At 68.6% G+C, this 7,035-nt stretch overlaps 1 non-coding gene across 1 annotated transcript in view; it reads left to right on the top strand.

Annotated features, from left to right (window-relative positions):
- Positions 1-5,479: 5,479 nt before the first annotated feature.
- Positions 5,480-7,035, top strand: part of LOC146768982 (18S ribosomal RNA) — a 1,818-nt gene continuing 262 nt past the window's right edge. The window contains exon 1 of the ribosomal RNA XR_014976539.1: positions 5,480-7,035. This exon is cut by the window's right edge and continues 262 nt beyond it. This is a non-coding gene — a ribosomal RNA (18S ribosomal RNA).

Below are 7,035 nucleotides of genomic sequence, written 5' to 3'. Positions count from 1 at the left end.
GCAGGCTGCCCCGGATGAGACCCGGCAGGCTAAGCTCCTAAGCTCTCTCCTCCCCTTTTTTCTCAGGTTTAGTCTCCGGCCTACAGCGCCAAGAAACCGCTTGGTGATAGAGCGCTATATAAATGCTTTTCAACTTCAACTTCAACTTCCCCCTGCTGGGCTGGGTTCAGGAACCCCTTGGAGGGCGGCCTCCCCACCCCAGGCTCAGTCCTCGGTCTTGCCGCGTTGCAGGGTGCCCAAACGAGTTCCGGCAGGCTCTGTCCTGGGTCCTGCCGCGTGGCAGGGTGCCCTGGACGGGGTCCGGCGGGCCCGGGAAGGCTTCCCCTGCACCTCCATGCCTGGGAGCCCCGGCTGGGTCCAGGGGCCCCACCGGGCCCTGGGTCGGGGCTCCGGCCCTGGGCCCCATCCTCTGGCCTGCGGCACTGCCAAAGACCCGGGATGGGGTTCTGTTGCGGCCAGGGACCCTCCCCTTGCTTGGCTGGGTTCAGGAGCTCCAGCCGGGCCCCTGAGGGCCCCATGGAGGGTGGCCTCCCCACTCCGGGCTCCGTCCTGGATCCTGCCACGTGGCAGGGTGCCCGGGACAGGGTCCGGCGTGCCCGGGGTGGCTTTCCCTGCGCCTCCAGGTGCCCGGGAGCCCCGACTGGGTCCAGGGGCCCCACCAGGCCCTGGGTTGGGGCTCTGGCCCCGGCGCCCATCCCCCGGCCTGCGTCACTGCCAAAGGCCTGGGACGTGGTTCCCTTGTGGCCGGGGAGCCTCCCCTTGCTTGGTTGGGTTCAGGAGCTCCGGCCGGGCCCCTGAGGGCCCCGGGGAGGGTGGCCTCCCCACCCTGGACTCCGTCCTGGGTGCTGCTGCGTGGCAGGGTGCCCGGGACGGGGTCCGGCGGGCCCGGGGAGGCTTCCCCTGCGCCTCTGGGCCCGGGAGCCCCGGCTGGGTCCAGGGGCCAAGCCGGGCCCAGGGAGGGGGGCTCCGGTCCTGCGCCCCGTCCCTCGGCCTGCGGCACTGCCAAAGGTCTGGGACGGGGTTCTGTTGTGGCCAGGGACCCTCCCCTTGCTTGGTTGGGTTCAGGAGCTCCGGCCGGGCCCCTGAGGGCCCCGGGTAGGGTGGCCTCCCCACCCTGGGCTCCGTCCTGGGTGCTGCTGCGTGGCAGGGTGCCCGGGACGGGGTCCGGCGGGCCCGGGGAGGCTTCCCCTGCGCCTCTGGGCCCGGGAGCCCTGGCTGGGTCCAGGGGCCAAGCCAGGCCCAGGGAGGGGGGCTCCAGTCCTGGGCCCCGTCCCTCGGCCTGCGGCACTGCCAAAGGTCTGGGACGGGGTTCCGTTGTGGCCGGGGAGCCTCCCCTTGCTTGGCTGGGTTCAGGAGCTCTGGCCGGGCCCCTGAGGGCCCCGGGGAGGGTGGCCTCCCCACCCCGGGCTCCGTCCTGGGTCCTGCCGCATGCCAGGGTGCCCGGGATGGGGTCCGGCAGGCCCGGGGAGGCTTCCCCTGCGCCTCTGGGCCTGGGAGCCCCGGCTGGGTCCAGGGGCCCCGCCGGGCCCCGGGTGGGGGGCTCCGGCCCTGGGCCCTGTCCCCCAGCCTGCGGCACTGCCAAAGGCCTGGGACGTGGTTCCCTTGTGGCCGGGGAGCCTCCCCTTGCTTGGTTGGGTTCAGGAGCTCCGGCCGGGCCCCTGAGGACCCCGGGGAGGGTGGCCTCCCCACCCTGGGCTCCTTCCTGGGTGCTGCTGCGTGGCAGGGTGCCCGGGACAGGGTCTGGCGGGCCCGGGGAGGCTTCCCCTGCGCCTCTGGGCCCGGGACCCCCTCTGGGTCCAGGGGCCAAGCTGGGCCCAGGGAGGGGGGCTCCGGTCCTGGGCCCCGTCCCTCGGCCTGCGGCACTGCCAAAGGTCTGGGACAGGGTTCCGTTGTGGCCGGGGAGCCTCCCCTTGCTTGGCTGGTTTCAGGAGCTCCAGCCGGGCCCCTGAGGGCCCCATGGAGGGTGGCCTCCCCACTCCGGGCTCCGTCCTGGATCCTGCCACGTGGCAGGGTGCCCGGGACAGGGTCCGGCGTGCCCGGGGTGGCTTCCCCTGCACCTACAGGCGCCCGGGAGCCCCGACTGGGTCCAGGGGCCCCACCAGGCCCTGGGTTGGGGTGCTCTGGCCCTGGCGCCCATCCCCCGGCCTGCGTCACTGCCAAAGGCCTGGGACGTGGTTCCCTTGTGGCCGGGGAGCCTCCCCTTGCTTGGTTGGGTTCAGGAGCTCCGGCCGGGCCCCTGAGGGCCCCGGGGAGGGTGGCCTCCCCACCCTGGGCTCCGTCCTGGGTGCTGCTGCGTGGCAGGGTGCCCGGGACGGGGTCTGGCGGGCCCGGGGAGGCTTCCCCTGCGCCTCTGGGCCCGGGACCCCCGCTGGGTCCAGGGGCCAAGCCGGGCCCAGGGAGGGGGGCTCCGGTCCTGGGCCCCGTCCCTCAGCCTGCGGCACTGCCAAAGGTCTGGGACGGGGTTCTGTTGTGGCCAGGGACCCTCCCCTTGCTTGGTTGGGTTCAGGAGCTCCGGCCGGGCCCCTGAGGGCCCCGGGGAGGGTGGCCTCCCCACCCTGGGCTCCGTCCTGGGTGCTGCTGCGTGGCAGGGTGCCCGGGACGGGGTCCGGCGGGCCCGGGGAGGCTTCCCCTGCGCCTCAGGGCCCGGGAGCCCCGGCTGGGTCCAGGGGCCAAGCTGGGCCCAGGGAGGGGGGCTCCGGTCCTGGGCCCCGTCCCTCGGCCTGCGGCACTGCCAAAGGTCTGGGACGGGGTTCCGTTGTGGCCGGGGAGCCTCCCCTTGCTTGGCTGGGTTCAGGAGCTCTGGCCGGGCCCCTGAGGGCCCCGGGGAGGGTGGCCTCCCCACCCCGGGCTCCGTCCTGGGTCCTGCCGCATGCCAGGGTGCCCGGGATGGGGTCCGGCAGGCCCGGGGAGGCTTCCCCTGCGCCTCTGGGCCTGGGAGCCCCGGCTGGGTCCAGGGGCCCCGCCGGGCCCCGGGTGGGGGGCTCCGGCCCTGGGCCCTGTCCCCCAGCCTGCGGCACTGCCAAAGGCCTGGGACTTGGTTCCCTTGTGGCCGGGGAGCCTCCCCTTGCTTGGTTGGGTTCAGGAGCTCCGGCCGGGCCCCAGAGGGCCCCAGGGAGGGTGGCCTCCCCACCCTGGGCTCCGTCCTGGGTGCTGCTGCGTGGCAGGGTGCCCGGGACGGGGTCCGGCGGGCCCGGGGAGGCTTCCCCTGCGCCTCTGGGCCCGGGAGCCCCGGCTGGGTCCAGGGGCCAAGCCGGGCCCAGGGAGGGGGGCTCCGGTCCTGGGCCCCGTCCCTCGGCCTGCGGCACTGCCAAAGGTCTGGGACGGGGTTCCGTTGTGGCCGGGGAGCCTCCCCTTGCTTGGCTGGGTTCAGGAGCTCTGGCCAGGCCCCTGAGGGCCCCGGGGAGGGTGGCCACCCCACCCCGGGCTCCCTCTTGGGTGCCGCCGCGTGGCAGGGTGCCCAGGACGGGTCTGGCGGGCCCAGGGAGGCTTCCCCTGTGCCTCCGGGCCTGGGAGCCCCGGCTGGGTCCAGGGGCCCTACCGGGCCCCGGGTCGGGGGCTCGGGCCCTGGGCCCCATGCCCCAGCCTGCGGCACTGCCACAGGCCCAGGACGGGGTTCCGTTGTGGCCGGGGAGCCTCCCTTTGCTTGGCTGGGTTCAGGAGCTCCGGCCGGGGTCCGGCGGGCCCGGGGAGGCTTCCCCTGCGCCTCCTGGCCCGGGAGCCCCAGCCGGGCCCAGCCGAGCCCCGGGTCGGGTGGTGTGTCCTCCGGCCTGCCGCTCCACCAAGGGCCCGTGACAGGGGTCTGTCAGTCCCGTGCAGGCCTCCCCTGCTTGTCAAGGTGTCCGCGGGTCCCGGGTCGGAGAGCCCGTCGGGTCCCCCTCGCAGCCTCCATGGCTTGGGCCCAGCTGGGGCCCTGGGCCTCCGGTCCCCCATGCGCCAGCGCCCGCTTCCTCTTTCGTTGGGGCACAGAGCGACCAGATGGCTTCCCTTTCGAGCCCGGCCATCTGGTCGCGCCTTTCCCCTTGGCCATCTGGTCGCGCCTGTCCCCTCGGCCATCTGGTCACGCCTGTCCCTTCGACCATCTGGTCGCACCTCTCCCCTCGACCATCCGGTTGCGCGCAATGCTTTCCAATGGGGTGACCAGATGGCCGGGCTTGCCTGGAAGTCCCGATGAGGGTCCATTTGCCTCTTTGATCCCAGTGAGGGCTCCAGGAGGTCGGGTACACTCGTGCCTTGGGTCCCCTCTGTCACCTCGTGTGCACGGATTACAAGAAAGAGGGGTCATGGCGATTCTAAAACAGGGGAAGGCAGACCCGGGGCCCGCCCGCCAGGGCCCCCAGGGGCCCGGGTACGCACCTACCTCTTAACCCCTTCCCGATGGTCCTTTCTCTCCGAGTTTGCTGGGTCAGACCTCCGTGAGGTCTGGCGATCCCTAGACGGGGGAAGGCAGCACCCGGGCCCACACGATGCTGGGCCCCCAGGGGCCCTGGTACTCATACCTGCCTCTCAGCCCCCTTCCCGATGGTCCTTTTTGTCCGAGTTTGCTGGGTCAGACCTCCGTGAGGTCCGACGATCCCGAGACGGGGGAAGGCAGCGCCCGGGCCCGCCCGATGCTGGGCCCCCAGGGGCCTGGGTACGCACCTGCCTCTCAGCCTCTTCCCGATGTCCTTTCTCTCCGAGTTTGCTGGGTCAGACCTCCGTGAGGTCCGGCGATCCCGAGACGGGGGAAGGCAGCGCCCGGGCCCGCCCGCCGGGGCCCCCAGGGGCCCGGGTACGCACCTGGCTCTCACCCCCTTCCGGTTGGTCCTTTTTCGGCGGGTTTGCTGGGTCAGACCTCCGTGAGGTCCGGCAATTCTGAGACAGGGGAAGGCAGCGCCCGGGCCCGCCCGCTGGGCCCCCCGGGAGCCCGGGTCTGCACCTGCCTCTCGGCCCCTTCCCGATGGGCCTTTCCTCCGAGCCCGCTTGTTTCCAGCAAGGAGCTTCCTCCCCGCATGGACAGTCCGACTCGAGGGCCTGCCGTCTGGCGGGAGGCCCTTCACCCTACCCAGCAGAGCGAAGGCCGAGCAGCCCCGGCAGATCGTGCCCCCCAGTGGTCTGACCCCGAGCGGAAGGGGTCGGGTGGCGCCAGACCCTCGGACGCTGCTGCCCAGCAGATCCGTGGGCCCCGTGCGCCACGTCGTCACCCCTCTCCGCCCAGCACATTTCCACAGCAGCTCGGTTCCGAGTGGTGCCGCTGCCAAGCTCTGGCACCCCTGTGTCTCGCTCAGGCTGCACCTCGGCCCGCCTCACCCTCCCGGGGGAGATGGCTGGGCCTGCCGGTGCCCATGCGACCGCCACCTCTCTCCACCCCTCCGGCGAGCCCTCCCGCCCAGGCGGGTGAGCTCCTTTCCCCCAGCAGGCTCCCGAGAGAGAGGGGTGCGTGAAGGTTGTCCGGTCGGGGAGACGGGCACGCGGCCCCCCGAACCCTGTCAGCAGGTGCGGCTACCTGGTTGATCCTGCCAGTAGCATATGCTTGGCTCAAAGATTAAGCCATGCACGTGTAAGTACAGACGGCCGGTACAGTGAAACTGCGAATGGCTCATTAAATCAGTTATGGTTCCTTTGATCGCTCCATCTGTTACTTGGATAACTGTTGTAATTCTGGAGCTAATACATGCCGACGAGCGCTGACCTCCCGGGATGCGTGCATTTATCAGACCAAAACCAATCCGGCCTCGCCCGGCCGCTTTGGTGACTCTAGATAACCGCGGGCCGATCGCACGTCCCCGTGACACGACGATACATTCGGATGTCTGCCCTATCAACTTTCGATGGTACTTCTTGTGCCTACCATGGTGACCACGGGTAACGGGGAATCAGGGTTCGATTCCGGAGAGGGAGCCTGAGAAACTGCTACCACATCCAAGGAAGGCAGCAGGCGCGCTAATTACCCACTCTCGACTCGGGGAGGTTGTGACGAAAAATAACAATACAGGACTCTTTCGAGGCCCTGTAATTGAAATGAGTACACTTTAAATCCTTTAACGAGGATCCATTGGAGGGCAAGTCTGGTGCCAGCAGCCGCGGTAATTCCAGCTCCAATAGTGTATATTAAAGTTGCTGCAGTTAAAAAGCTCGTAGTTGGATCTTGGGATCAAGCTGGCGGTCTGCCGCGAGGCGAACTACCACCTGTCCCAGCCCCTGCCTCTCGGCGCCCCCTTGATGCTCTTGACTGAGTGTCCTGGGGGCCCGAAGTGTTTACTTTGAAAAAATTAGCGTGTTCAGAGCAGGACTGTCGCCTGAATACTTCAGCTAGGAATAATGGAATAGGACTCCGGTTCTATTTTGTTGGTTTTTGGAACTGGGGCCATGATTAAGAGGGACGGCCGGGGGCATTCATATTGTGCCGCTAGAGGTGAAATTCTTGGACCGGCGCAAGACGAACCAAAGCGAAAGCATTTGCCAAGAATGTTTTCATTAATCAAGAACAAAAGACGGATGTTCAAAGACGATTAGATACCGTCGTAGTTCCGACCATAAAAGATGCCGACTAGCGATCCGGCGGCGTTATTCCCATGACCGGCCGAGCAGCTTTTGGGAAACCCAAGTCTTTGTGTTCCGGGGGGAGTATGGTTGCAAAGCTGAAACTTAAAGGAATTGACGGAAGGGCACAACCAGGAGTGGAGCCTGCGGCTTAATTTGACTCAACACGGGAAACCTCACCCGGCCCGGACACGGAAAGGATTGACAGATTGATAGCTCTTTCTCGATTCTTTGGGTGGTGGTGCATGGCCGTTCTTAGTTGGTGGAGCGATTTGTCTGGTTAATTCCGATAACGAACGAGACTCCTCCATGCTAACTAGTTATGCGACCCCCAGCGGTCGGCGTCCAACTTCTTAGAGGGACAAGTGGCGTTCAGCCACATGAGATCGAGCAATAACAGGTCTGTGATGCCCTTAGATGTCCGGGGCTGCACGCACGCTACACTGAACGGATCAGCGTGTGTCTACCCTTCGCCGACAGGTGCGGGTAACCCGCTGAACCCCGTTCGTGATAGGG

This window comes from Triturus cristatus, unplaced genomic scaffold, assembly GCF_964204655.1.
Source record: "Triturus cristatus unplaced genomic scaffold, aTriCri1.1 SCAFFOLD_218, whole genome shotgun sequence".
NCBI lineage: Eukaryota > Metazoa > Chordata > Amphibia > Caudata > Salamandridae > Triturus > Triturus cristatus.
The sequence above is the reverse complement of the archived record's forward strand: the minus strand, read 5'-3'. Positions and strand labels throughout refer to the sequence as shown.